General features: G+C 34.8%; 1 long non-coding RNA gene across 3 annotated transcripts in view; it reads right to left on the reverse strand.

Annotated features, from left to right (window-relative positions):
- The window catches only part of LOC105477426 (uncharacterized), a 213,669-nt gene that overhangs the window by 160,799 nt on the left and 37,813 nt on the right, over positions 1–15,057 (reverse strand). Inside the window, exon 3 of one of the 3 annotated variants that reach the window (XR_011620407.1) lies at positions 1,577–1,711. The exons of the other annotated variants lie outside the window; for them this stretch is intronic. This is a non-coding gene — a long non-coding RNA (uncharacterized lncRNA). The remainder of the gene's footprint in view (positions 1–1,576; positions 1,712–15,057) is intronic. 3 annotated transcript variants of the gene reach the window in all.

Genomic DNA, 15,057 nt, shown 5'->3' on the forward strand with positions numbered 1-15,057 from the left:
GCATCAGCAATACCATACACAAAGAAAAATGACCCTACAAGAAAAGTCTGACCAATGAATATCTATGGGTACGGTTCATGTTAAATGCAATGCTTGTAGCACCTAAGTATAATTTTTAATTTGCTGTTTTACCAAATATTTTAAATTAAATACTACTACAGATTGGTTAAGATATGATAGTTTCAGTTGTAACCTGGTTTGGTCAAAATGAAATGTGCCTATTGAAAATTGGTGGAAAATTAACCTGGACAGTTAAGCTACGTCAGATTATAAAGTATCAGTAACAACCAGAACTTTATAAATGCTAAGATTCATTTGTTGATCTCAAGACATTTTTGTGGAATTGGAAATACTTTCATTTATATGGCAAAATAGCCCCTTATATAACTTTGAAGGACAAATGTAATTTTTCAGTTTCTAAAGGTTGAAATAGGTTTAGCGAATGTCTGAAGTAAAATAGGTTTTGTTGATGGTACCTTTTCATAAGTACTTGCCTGCTTCTCATAATCCTACACATTTAAAAAATTCTGCTTAATCATCATTCACTGTGTGATATCTTCCATGGTGTCTCCTGAGTTAGTAGGTTATATTTCATTTTTCCCGTAATATTGGTAAAATGTCTCGGTTAAGTCACATTGTTAGGTAATTCTCAGCTTTGTTTAAACATGCAACATATTCCTAGATCTTGAGCTATTCAAAGACACTTTGACATCTTGCACAATATTTCAAGAGGATAGCCCCAGTAAATGTTTGGCTAGGCTGGCCAGAAAGCTAGAAAAAACACTTCTAAAACACAAGATTTATTAATTACTCTTCTGCTCAAACATGTCACAACTTTCTTATTGTCTAAAGAGGATAAAAACTAATTATATTTTCTTGAATTCTAGTTTAATATAAAATCTCCTTACTTAGCCAGGCGCGGTGGCTCATGCCTGTAATCCCAGCACTTTGGGAGGCCGAGCCGGGCGGATCACGAGGTCAGGAGATCGAGACCATCCCAGCTAACATGGTGAAACCCTGTCTCTACTAAAAATGCAAAAAAAATTAGCCGGGAGTGGTGGTGAGCACCTGTAGCCCCAGCTACTCGGGTGGCTGAGGCAGGAGAATGGCGTGAACCCGGGAGGCGAAGGTTGCAGTGAGCTGAGATCATGCCACTGTACTCCAGCCTGGGTGACAGAGCGAGACTCTGTCTCAAAAAAAAAAAAAAAAAAAAGAAAAGAAAAAAAATCTCCTTACTTGATTTATTAAGCACATTTCTTGCTGTATCCCCAACTGAAAGCTTTCATTTGGACAGGTTCATATCCTCACTAAATTCTTAATGTCTCTCAGGATCCCTGAGCTTCATTTGATGCCATTTGTTCATGACCTATGTACACGTATAATTTATATGCTATTCTCCTCCCCATTTCCTGCATTTTCCCTGACTTCTAGGCTACACAGGTATTTTTCATGTATACTCTTCTCTGTGTCAGAAGCTCAGCTAAACTCAAAAGAGAACCCAGCTTCTGGATGTCAGAGCAGCTGCTTAAGACAAACACGCAAAATGGAAGTAGCATTTAAGCTTTTCAGCACTTACTGTTGATGGGATAAAGTGGAGAAACTGCTAATTGCCCTCTGTTTCAGTTTTCCCCCACGGAATAGCACCAGTTCAAGATCAGGTGGATCAGCATAGGCAGAAAAGACATGAGGGTAATCCCACTGCAGAAGGAGCCTGAAACAAAAGGATCTTACAGTTTTATGGGCCTAGATGGTGTGGGGGCACAGGGAAGAGCAGAGGGAAAGCAAGAAAGGGCTAGACGTGGAAAGAAACTGAGTAAGAGTAGCCTAAAAATGTCGTTTCCTTTTACCCATGAGATCTCAATAGAGGCGACCGAGGAAGGCCCCTGCTGAATTCCTCAATAAAGACACCTCCCAATGAAGGCACTTGGGCTAAAAATGCAGCTATACATAAGAACATGGCCAGGCAGGAAGAGCTGAGTCCTTGACTGCAACTCCTTCAGAGACTGAAATGTGCTGGCTGTGTAACAGATGTGGTATGTGTGGAGGGAAGATTTCCCTGCTAAAATCTGCAAAGTAAAACTTTTATAACTGCCTATGTTTGGGCCAGAAATATTGCACATGGCATTTCGACCTGAAGCTGGACTCCTCACCCTGTAGCACTTAATCTAGCATTGCCTAGCTTTACTAGTTGCTTGTTGAAGGCAGGAGATCTATTTTTATGTTTCCACTTAGCACACCAATATTTTTGATTGACTACAGAAAGCTCACAGATACTATTCCTTCTAATTCAATTGTGGAGTTGGAAGGAAAACTCCTTTTCTGGAACATACGTATACATGGGATGGCAGTGAGTACTGTACGAACATAATTTGTAAATACCTTGAATAGAGTAAGTATCTGATAACTTAGTAGTCATGACAGTTCCCTAGAAAATACATATTTTAAATGTTAGATAATAAGATAATTTAATAGATTAAGGAAGATAATAAAAGAGGAATAAAAATCACACAAATTGATTTCACCTAAGTAACCAGAGTGCTGGTGCCTATTGAAATTTTCATGTTCAATATCTTGAGACAAAAATGATTAGAACTAGTTTTCACTGAATAACTGTTAAGTGTAAAAAAATGCCTAATATCAAACACTATTAGGTCAAACTTTCTGAAAAAGGTAATATTTTTCTGATGCACATAGGGAGACAGTGCAAGAAAACAAGAGTATCTTACTTTGGCAAACTGAAATACGTTCAGTACTCTCAACTAAACTGTCATAGATGAAACGTCTGCCCCAAAACAATGGAAGTTACCGTAATGGAATCTATACTGGCTTACAATGACCAAATGTTAATTTCCAAAATGCTCCCCAGGTATTTTGCTGTAACCAGTAAAAATAATGACACTCTCAAATATTTGGTCTCAACATTGTTTTACTATATTTACATAAGTATTTTATCAGCCTGTATGTCTAATGTCTGATTATCTCCCATCAGGTCCATTGCAAAGAGGCATTAAGGCAACAGAAAAAGGTACTTTGTTTGCATGTATGAGATACCACATTAATCAGATGAAAAATTAAAAAGTGACTATGACTAAATTTATTATTTCATTATTTGGGGATTACCAGGGAGATATCACATGACAAAAAATAACCAGATAAGTTCCTTAAATCACTGTATTTTTTTTTTTTTTTTTTTTTTTTTTTTTACTAAATTGACCAAGTTGACATATTTCGGGCATTAATAACAGAATATATTGATTTATTTAATTTTAAAAGAATATTTTTGTTGTATATGTGGAGAATTTTTGTTGTGTTTTATTCTTTATTCAATAGTGTCAGAAACATCTAAATGAAGAATTTCAGAGTAGTTCTTTCTTGGTCACAGTCTTAAATAAGATTTAAGTATCATTGCAGCACCCTAAAATACCTTAAAAAAAAAAAAAAGGAAAGCTTTTTATACTTACTGACATGTTTTAAAAATTGGTTTACTTGTTCTTGATTTAATTTTGTTTTTAATGAAATCCAAACAAAACTTCAGAAATCACTTCTCATATGAAATACGTTTCACAGTCATTTATTGCAAGCAAAATCTTATCTGTGTAAACTTGATTGGGAGAATTTTGTGAACATTCATTCTTTTGTTATAATCTCAACAGCATCTATCACAATAATTTGCATGTGGCAGCTGCTTAATAACTTCTGGTTTATTTAATAGATTGTATATTTCTGGTCTGCCTAAAAACATCCCCTTACGATGCCCTGCTTTTCTGAAGCAACAACATCAAAAATTTAGATTTATAGTTGGTATCAGCTAAAATTATAAGAATATAAGATCTAGTTTTATCTACTGGTAATTAAAGTATTATTCATTCCCACAGAAATTGAATTTATAATTAAGCATTTTTTTCTTCAAATATTCTGAGCATTTCAAAGAGAAACTTAAAAATCCCTTTAATTTTTAAAAAGACAAAACTGCAAAAATAGTCTTGTTAACTTATCAAGATTCTTTTAGAAGATCCTTTTAAGAGCTGAACCACTGCAAGCTGATTTTATGATGGATATAACAGTCACATCAAATGAAATAAATTGCTTTTACCCCTTTGACAGAAATTTATTTTAAGTTCTTACGTGGTGAACAGAAGCTCAGTAAACACAGAGTAGATCTATCAATTCCATTTTCTGAAAAATTAAAGCTAAGGTACTTAGAAAAATAATTTTAAAGACCAGGGATATGTAAGATCAGATTCCAAGAGAATCTCTATTTGGTTTGGCACTGAAAGACAATTGAGTTAACGGTAATATCCCTTCTTTAAATAGTTGAGATATTTGAATTTCTCACTCTCATCTGTGACAAAAGAGAACACTAGGCCTGATGTACAGCAAGTATTAATCAGTAGAGGCCATCCAGGTCTGTAAAGGTGCTTTGGTTTGGTAAGTGTTCATGCTGAACTGGTTTTTAAAAAATACATTTGATAAACGGAAGAACATTCCATGCTCATGGATAAGAAGAATCAATAACATGAAAATGGCCATACTGCCCAAGGTAATTTATGGATTCAATGCCATCCCCATTAAGCTACCAATTACTTTCTTCACAGAATTGGATAAAACTACTTTAAAGTCCACATACCAACAAAAAAGAGCCCGCATTGCCAAGACAATCTTAAGCCAAAAGAACAAAACTGTAGGCATCACGCCACCTGACTTCAAACTATACTACAAGAATATGGTAACCAAAACAGCATGGTATTGGTACCAAAATAGAGATATACACCAATGGAACAGTACAGAGCCCTCAGAACTAGTACCATATATCTACAACCATCTGACCTTTGACAAACCTGAAAAAAACAAGAAATAGGGAAAGGGTTCCCTATTTAATAAATGGTGCTGGGAAAACTGGCTAGCCATATGTAGAAAGCTGAAACTGGATCCCTTCCTTACACCTTATACAAAAATTAATTCAAGATGGATTAAAGACTTAAATGTTAGACCTAAAACAATAAAAACCCTAGAAAAAAATCTAGGCAATACCATTAAGGACATAAACATGGGCAAAGACCTCATGACTAAAACACCAAAAGCAATGGCAACAAAAGCCAAAATTGACAAGTGGCATCTAATTAAACTAAAGAGCTTCTGCACAGCAAAGGAAACTACCATCAGAGTGAACAGGCAACCTACAGAATGGGAGAAAATTTTTGCAATCTACTCATCTGACAAAGGGCTAATATCCAGAATCTACAAGAACTTAAACAAATTTATAAGAAAAAAGTCAAACAACCCCACCAAAAGTGGGTAAAGGATATGAACAGACACTTCTCAAAAGAAGACATTTATGCAGCCAACAGACACATGAAAAAATGCTCATCATCACTGTTCATCAGAGAAATGCAAATCAAAACCACAATGAGATAGCATCTCACCCCAGTTAGAATGGTGATCATTAAAAAGTCAGGAAACAACAGGTGCTAGAGAGGATGTAGAGAAATAGGAGCACTTTTACACTGTTGGTGGGACTGTAAATTAGTTCCACCATTGTGGAAGACAGTGTGGTGATTCCTCAAGAATCTGGAACTAGAAATACCATTTGACCCAGCCATCCCATTACTGGGCATATACCCAAAGGATTATAAATCATGCTGCTATAAACACACATGCACATGTATGTTTATTATGGCACTATTCACAATAGCAAAGACTTGGAACCAACCCAAATGTCCATCAATAATAAAATGGATTACGAAAATGTGGCACATATACACCATGGAATACTATGCAGCCATAAAAAAGGATGAGTTCATGTCCTTTGTAGGAAAATGAATGAAGCTAGAAACCATCATTCTGAGCAAACTATCCCAAGGACAGAAAATCGAACACCGCATGTTCTCACTCATAAGTGGGAACTGAACAATGAGAACACTTGGGCACAGGGTGAGGAACGTCACACTGTCATGGGGTGGGGGGAGGAGAGGGGATAGCATTAGGAGATATACCTAATGTAAATGACGAGTTAACGGGTGCAGCACACCAATACGGCAATGCATACATATATAACAAACCTGTGCGTTGTGCACATGTACTTTAGAACTTAAAGTATATAACAAAAAATAAATTTAAAAAGTACATATATACATTTGATGTTACCCTACTCTAGTGAAAACTCCAATTAAAGCACATTTACTAGATTTTTTTGCACTTGAGGTAATATTCTCTTGTTATTATAATGAGTCATTATATAAGAGTTTTATTGTCTTTAATATTTAAACTTCTGGTGTCAAGATTTCCATATTATTTTGTTTACTTATTTCTTTGGAAAAGCAATTTCCCAAAACCACAGTTAGACATCAAAAATATTGAAAATTCTTTTCTAAATTGCAATGAGACAATGAGGGTAAAGTCATACTCAAATTAGTTATAATTATGTCTTTTCTACCTACCCAAGTACCATATGGCGACTTAAGTATTCTCAGAGCCGTATTTGAAAGTGTAGAGAATTTGTGTGGATCAACCTTTAGGTCACGCTGCAATTCTTTGCTAATCTATATAAAGCCCTGGTGTTACCTTTAGTTCATCACTTGAACTTTTTCTCTAAGATACTTAGAAAAGCCAACACGATACTGAAGAAGAAGAGTTGGAAGGTCCATGCTGTCCAAATCTGAAGACTTACTATGAAGCTACAACAATCATGGCAGCATATTTATAAAAGAATCTACACGTAAATCAAAAGAACAGAATACACAGCCTCAAATAGATTTACACAAATATAGTCAACTTGTCTTTGGCAAAGGCTGAAAGGCAACTCAAGAGAGAAAGGATAATGTTTTCAACAAGTGATGCTAAACAATTGAATATCAATACCCCCATCCCTCAAAAAATAACTTAAATACATATTATACATTTTTTTCACAAAATGGTTTATAGGCCTAAATATAAAGCACAAAATTAATTTTTTTAGAAGGAAACAACAGAATATTTAGGTGGCCTGACTTTTAGTTAGTGATGAGTTTTTAGATACAACTCCAAAAGCACAATTCATTAAAAAAATTGATATATTGGGCATTATTAAAATAAAAATTTTCTGCTGTGAGAAATACACTGTTACAAAATGAAATAACAACTGATAGTATAAGAGAAAGTATTTGCAAAACAAAATTCTTATAAAGTACTTATATTCAAAATATAGAAAGAATGCTTAAAGGTCAGCAGTTTAAAATATCAACAATAAGAAAACAATACAGTTTAAAAATCTGAACAGATATTTTACCAAATAAGATATGCAAATGCAAATAAAAATAAGAAAATGATTAATTATTCAATATTAGGCATTTCCAAATAAAACAATGAGATGCCATTACACATCTATTAGAATGGTTAAAGGATATCAGTGGATGGTGATTGCAGAGTGCAAGAAGAAGTATCCTTCACTGACAGTGGAAATTCAAAGTGGTAAACCACTTTTGAAAGCAGTTTGGGAGTTATTACAGAAGTAAACATAGTCTTACTATACAATCCAGCTAAGAATTTATGCAATTGAATTGAAAACCTATGTGCACACAAAAATGTGTCCACAAATCACAAATGTTTATAGTATCATTACTTTTAATCACCATAAACTACAAGTAACCAAGATGTCCTTCCGCAGGTGAATGGATAAACAAACTGTGGTACCTACAATGAAAAGAGTATTATTCAATGATAAACAGAAATTAGTTATCAAGCCATGAAAATATATGGTTGAATGTTTAATGACTACAGCTAAGTGGAAAAAAAGCCAACCTAAAAAAGATGCATAATCTATTATTCCAATTATATTATATTTTTGTAAAGATAAAACTATAGATATAATTTTAAAAATCAGTGGTTATCGGCCGGGCGCGGTGGCTCAAGCCTATAATCCCAGCACTTTGGGAGGCCGAGGCGGGTGGATCACGAGGTCAGGAGATCGAGACCATCCTGGCTAACACGGTGAAACCCCGTCTCTACTAAAAATACAAAAAACTAGCTGGGCGTGGTGGCGGGCGCCTGTAGTCCCAGCTACTCGGAGGCTGAGGCAGGAGAATGGCGTGAACCCGGGAGGCGGAGCTTGCAGTGAGCCGAGATCGCGCCACTGCACTCCAGCCTGGGCGACACAGCGAGACTCCGTCTCAAAAAAAAAAAAAATCAGTGGTTATCAAGTTTGATTTTAGGAGAGTAAATATTGAATAGGTAAAGAACAGGGGAATTTTTAGGATTGAAAATTGTGCTCTATGATACCATAATGTCGGATATATGACATTATGTGTTTGTCAAAACCCATTAGCATTATACAAGTCATAAATTGTATTGTATGAACATTTTAATAAAAATAAGAGTCTGGGGAATCCATCGATGGAATGCAGAATGTAGCAATGCAATATAATTATATTAAAAATGCATACAACAACCTCACTAATGGTGATGGGTTGGGAGAGAGGTGCTGACCTAAGTAACTTTAGAAATTTGAATTTCTAAAAGATCCATAAAACTAAAAGAAACTATACCTAAGTACTATGCTCTAGTTAAAGTGATTTTCTTGTGGATAGAATTAACAAGTCTGAAACTGACATTCCTGAATAGTAAAATTAAACAATTCAGCAAGTGGATGGCAGATGTTAAAAGCCAGGTTCTCATTGTCAGACTGGGAGTTTACAGGTAAGTAAGGAGAGGAGGCTAGAATGAACCAAATGGCAATAGATTAGAGTTAGAGACATCTGTATGAACTCATGTTTAGCTTAATACAGATGCAGACATTTATATATAGGAATAGTTATTGATACGTATACACAATGTTTAATATATGTGCATGTATTTCTTAACTATGTCAGCTTGAGAGGGCCTAGAAAGAATGGGACACCAGTAACAAACCTACACAGAGCTTGGTTTCTATTACCATTCTCAATACTTGAAATACAGGTCAAAAATACATATTATTTGACTTAAGATTTCAGATATTCCAGTTATCTAATTAATGTTTAATTGCTTTTAAAAATGTCTTTTAAAAAATTAGCAATAATGGTGTGGCAGCTAATTTTTTAAAAATAGAATCCTTATAAAATTATGTTCCAAAATATTGTAGATCAAATGATATGAGAATAATTGTTGAAAAGTTGATGTTAAGTACATGTGGACCCATTCTACTACTGTTTGTATTTTACAAATGTGTGCAATATTTCAAAATTATAATTAAAAAAAATGAACAGAGTGCAAGTCCTTGAGAACCTTTTTAAATTGTATAAATAAATTATTTACTAATAACTACCACAGTATAACTGACCTTGTCTATAATAGAAAATGACTTCTGTGTGAATTAGTAAAAATAGTTTAATGTATTTATAAGCATATTTTATATACACAGACATACAAGCATATACACAAAAGTGGTTTAAAGAAGAAAATGTATGCTATTTTACTTGATTTTCTTTGACAAATCAACAAAGACCCTAGAAAAATCACATAAAAACCTTATAACTCACTGACACTTCTCCAAATGTTTGATTGTGTTCTTTTTATTATTCTCCTCCCTCTGTGTCAACTTATTAGGCTGTTACCAAGAATAAAATATGAATGTTCTTTTCCTAACATTTACTTTTCCCTTCTACCAGTCTATTTCATGCCTTTTCAAGTTTCCTTTTGACACCTCTTTTCATATGTTTCTTTAATATTGATGTTCTCTAGAATTCCAGTCTCAGATCTTTCTTCTCCTCTTTTTGTAGTCTTCTCCTCTGGACCAAAAATTTAATAGTTTTCTCTGTACCTAATAACTTCCCACAGGCTAATGACTCCCAAATCTGTATCAGCACAACAAGTGTTGTTCCTGATCTCTAGATGCCCCTACACAGCATCACTGCATAAGATGTCCCTGGAAGGTACCAAACGTTTTCTGTTATCTTGTCACTTAATTTTTGGAAAACCCGAAAAGGAATAGGTTCTTCTATACCAAATAAATACTATACTTACTTGTAACCTTTCAGTAAAACTTATTATCTACAATAAAGATTTTTCCTAAATGTTCTGGGTAGATGCATGATTAATAATATCCATTAAAATGTACACTGGTGAAATAATTTTGGTATTACATAATAAATTGCCGCTTTATTCTTCACAACGATCGGCAGCATAGGAAAATCTCAGAGATCTTGTGATACAGTTGATAGTCGAGTTTTGTTTAACTCAGCCTTTTCCAGTTCCAGTGACATAATATTTCCCAATGATGCAACACATATTCAAGTCTAAATCTGCAAATAAGATTTTGTGGTACATACTCTATAAAATGCTTGACTAGAATTAAAGTGGTCTTTGGAAAGACCTCCAAAGGGAAGCTGATTTACCTGTACCATTTCTGTTGTCCTTTAATTGGCAGTGAAAGACACAAATAAAATATTTGATGTTTCAGCTGGAAAATGGCTGGGGCCCAGCTGGAAAGCAACGAGGTTCTTCTATTGCTTAACTGAAGACAAATAGATTGTACTTCTACCAATTCTTATGACAACATACTTTCCCGTTTCATGAAACAAAATAAGATAATAAGATAAAAATGTAACTGTACTTTTAAATGTCAAGAAATGAAAAAAGCTACAAGTGAAATGTGGAAAAATAAATGATCTACCTGTTTTAACTCACTGCAAATATTTTTACGCTTCTCTAAGGTACTGAATTAAATTAGGTCTTTTTTGGATCTGCTTTTGTTTTATTTGTTGCTTTTTCATGGGAGCTTAAACTTATCAAATGTGAATGGATATGTCTTCCTCCTACAGAAGACAGCTGCTTTTTCCCTTTGAATTTGAAGTGAAGAAGTAAAAAATGAAAGCAATAATTGTCTTTTTAAAAGATGTCTCATGTCATGGATATAGTGTAATCTTATTTTGTTTTGATTTCTAGTAACATTTTACTTTTTAGATAGGGATATTTGCAAATTAGATAAGGAATAATAGAAGAGAACAAGTTTTTTTTTTCCTAAAACAAGTTGTTTCTTCCCATTACTGCCATATCAACACTACATTGTCCCAAGGAAAATTCATTCCTAAGATTTTCCTCAATTGTTTGTTCTGCATTTAAATAAAGTTTTTCAAATTCTTAACAGATAACTGAATGAAAGCAAATTATCAAAATTACTGAGATCAACATGGCTAATTATATATATACACACACATATATATGTGCACATGTACATATATAGGATTACCTTGAAACTATATTTTTACTGTGAGGTTTAATTCTGGTAGAGTTTTTACTCTATGTATATAAACACACATATATATATGTGTGTGTTTATATACGTACATATGTATATTTATACACACATTGTATTAGTCCATTTTCACATTGCTATAAAGAACTACCTGAGATTGAGTAATTTATGAAGAAAAGAGGTTTAATTGACTCACAGTTCTGCAGGCTGTACAGGAAACATGGCTGAGGAGGCCTCAGAAAACTTACGTTCATGGTAGAAGGTGCAGGGGAAGCAAGCACTTTCTTCACATGGTGGAGCAGGAGGAAGAGGGAGTGAAGGCAGAAGTGCTACATACTTCTATACAAATAGATCTTGTGAGAACTCACTCACTATCACAAAAACAGCAAGGGGGAAATCTGCCCCCATGATCCAATTACCTCCAATCAGGTCCCTCCTCCAACACTGAGGATGATAATTCAATATGGGATTTGGGTGGGGACACAGAGCCAAACCATATCATACATATATGTATGTATCACAAATGAGATATATGTTACAAAATAGAAATAGTCCTATGCAAATAGTTTCTTATAGAAGCTGACAAACAGTTGCATATGTAAGCAAAACCCAATTTCAAATCTTATATTTAAAAATGTTGTAATGTTCTTGTTAAAGGGTGAGATACCTATATCTGTGATGAGGTAAAAACTCTCCCAGAATTAAACCTCATAGTAAAAACATTGTTTCAAGGTGATCCTAGGAAATTTTTCACAACTCTTTTCCCCTTTGGATTTCCCATAGAAACTTGAAGGTAAAGTGATGAAAAGGAACAACATAGAGTAAAACTAGAAAGATAACATTTATAATATACGCTATATGCTTTAGGCAGATATGGTAGCAGCATCTAAATATTCTTTGATGACACTTTGTCTTAGTCCAATTGTTTTGTGTGTATTTATTATTCTTTTTCTTACTTTTTATTTTAAGATCAGGGGTGCATGTGCAGGATGTGCTGCTTTGTTACAGCCAAATGTGTGTCATGGGTTCTTGTCATACAGATTATTGCATCCCCCAGGCATTAAGCCTAGTATCCATTAGTTATTTTTCATGATCCTCTTCCTCCTCTTACTCTTCACCCTCTGATAGGCCCCCGTGTGTGTTGTTCCTCTCTATGTGTTCACGTGTTCTCATCATTTAACTCCCACTTACAAGTGAGAACATGTGGTATTTGGTTTTCTATTAATGTGTCAGTTTTCTTAGTCCACTTTACGTTGCTATGAAATAATACCTGAGACTGGGTAAAGAGGTTTCTTTAGCTCTTGTTTCTGCAGGCTGAGAGGTTCAAAGGCATGGCTCTGGCTTCCGACTAGGACATTAGTGCTGCATTGACACATAGCAAAGAAAGTGAAAGGGGAAGCAGACACATGCAAAGAGAGAGAAACCTTTCGGGTGTCCTGGGTTAAACAAATGCCTCTCAAGGGAACTAACCCAGTCTGAGAAGTAATCTAGTCTTGTGAGAGCAAGAATTCACTACTGCAGGAACAACACTAAGCCCTTCATGATGGATCCACCCCATAGATCAAATACTTCCCACTAGGCCCAGGCCCTACCTCGCCAAACCACATTATTGGGAAGCAAAATTCAACATGAGTTGTAGTGGGGACAAACAAACCACACCAAAACCATAGCACACCTTAAGATTGAGGATATTCATAGCCTCCAGATGGATCTTATTGAGCAAGTAATACCTTATGTTTTCTAATTTCAATGATTTTCAAAATGTAAAACAAGAGAAGTGGTTAAATAGAAACAGCAATAAAATTGAATTTTCTGTCACCAAACAGGGCATATTTCCAGAGTAACAATATTTGTTTAAATTTATGGAAACTAATTATAACTTGTTAATAACAAATGACTGTTTATTTGCATTATTCAGGTTTGGGCCATACTGTATTACACATAATTAGAAAATAAGTGAAATAAATATCATACCAATCATTTTTCTTTCAAAGTTCCTTTGTCCTTACTAGACTTCTCATCTAGCATTTAAATCTCACCACTTATCACCTTCAAGATCCAACTTCTGTGCCAAAGTGGAATAACAACAACTCCTGCCTGTGTTTACTTCCACACAAACCTTGTCTTCACGAAGATCATACACCGTATGCTGAACAGAAAAGATTGCTGTTTTAATTCAGTGATGTCAGAGAAAGAGTCTTGATCATTAGAACCCTTAAGTTTACCTTTTTAAATTAAATATTGACAAATTATAGTTGTATACATTTGTAGGGTACAAATCGATGCTATGACATTTTATTATTTTTTATGGTATGAGTAAATCAAGCTGAACAACCAATCTATGTCCTCAAATGTTTATTTTTTTTCTGATGAGAACGTTTAAGATTTCCTCCCTTAGCAGTATTGAAATGTACATTATTCAATTATTAGCAATAGGGCCGGACGCGGTGGCTCACGCCTGTAATCCTAACACTTTGGGAGGCCAAGGCGGGTGGATCACTTGAGGTCAGGACTTCAAGACCAGCCTGACCAACATGGTGAAACTTCCCCTCTACTAAAAAAAATAAAAAATTAGCCAGGAGTGATGGTGAGCGCCTGTAATCCCAGCTACTTGGGAGGCTGAGGCAGAAGAATTGCTTGAACCCGGGAGGCAAAGGTTGCGGTGAGCCGAGATCATACCATTGCACTCCAGCCTGGGCAACAGGAGCAAAACTCAGTCTCAAAAAAAAAAAAAATATTATCAGCTATATTCACCACAGTGTGAGATAGACTGCAAAAAAAACCCCTCAAATGTATTCCTTCTAATAACTGATACTTTGTACCCTTCTATTATCATCTCCCCATTCCCCCCACCCCAGCCTCTGGTAACCACCATTTAACTCTTCGCTTCTGTGAGTTCAATTGTTGTATATTCTACATATAAGTGAGAACATGTATCTATTTTTCAGTGTTTGGTTTATTTCACATAGCATAATGCTCTCCAATTCCATTTACATTGTTGTAAATGAGTTTCTTCCTTTTTAAGGCTGAATAGTATTATATTATGTATATATACCACTTTTTAAATGGTATTTGATTCATTGATGCAGAGGTTGATTTCATAACTTGGCTACTGTAAATAGTGCTGCAATCGACATGGGCATGCAAATACATCTTCAGCAAATGAATTTCAAGTCTTTTGTCTGTCTACAAGTGAGATTGTTACAAGTAATATTGCCAATGGTCTATCCATTTTATTTATCTTCTCAAAGAACCAGGTTTTTGTGTCATTTATCTTTTGTATTTATTTTTTGGTCAATTTCATTTAGTTCTGCTCTGATCTTGGTTATTTCCTTTCTTCTGCTGGGTGTGTTTGGGTTTGGTTTGTTCTTATTTCTCTATTTCCTTGAGGTGTGACCTTAGAATGTCAGTTTGTGCTCTTTCAGTCTTTTTGATTAGGCATTTGGGGCTATGAACTTTCCTCTTAGAACTGCCTTGTCTTTGAGCTCTGAATTTCTTTCTTCTACTTGTTCAGTTCTATTACTGAGAACTTTCCAGAGCATTTTGTATTTCTGTAAGTGTGTCCAATGTTTCCTGAATTTTTTTTTCTTTAAGCTTTCTGTTTCCTTGAATATTTCTCGTTTCACTTCTTGTATTATTTTTTGGATTTCCTTGCTTTGGGCTTTGCCTTTCTCTGGTGCCTCCCTGATTAGTTTAATAACTAACCTTCTGAATTTTTTTCAGATAAATCAGAGATCGCTTCTTGGTTTGGATCCATTGCTGGTGAACTAGTGTGATTTTGGGGTTGTTAATGAGCCTTGTTTTGTCATATTACCAGAGTTGGTTTTCTGGTTCCTTCTCATTTGGGTAGG

Source organism: Macaca nemestrina, chromosome 2 (assembly GCF_043159975.1).
Source record: "Macaca nemestrina isolate mMacNem1 chromosome 2, mMacNem.hap1, whole genome shotgun sequence".
Classification (NCBI taxonomy): Eukaryota; Metazoa; Chordata; class Mammalia; order Primates; family Cercopithecidae; genus Macaca; species Macaca nemestrina.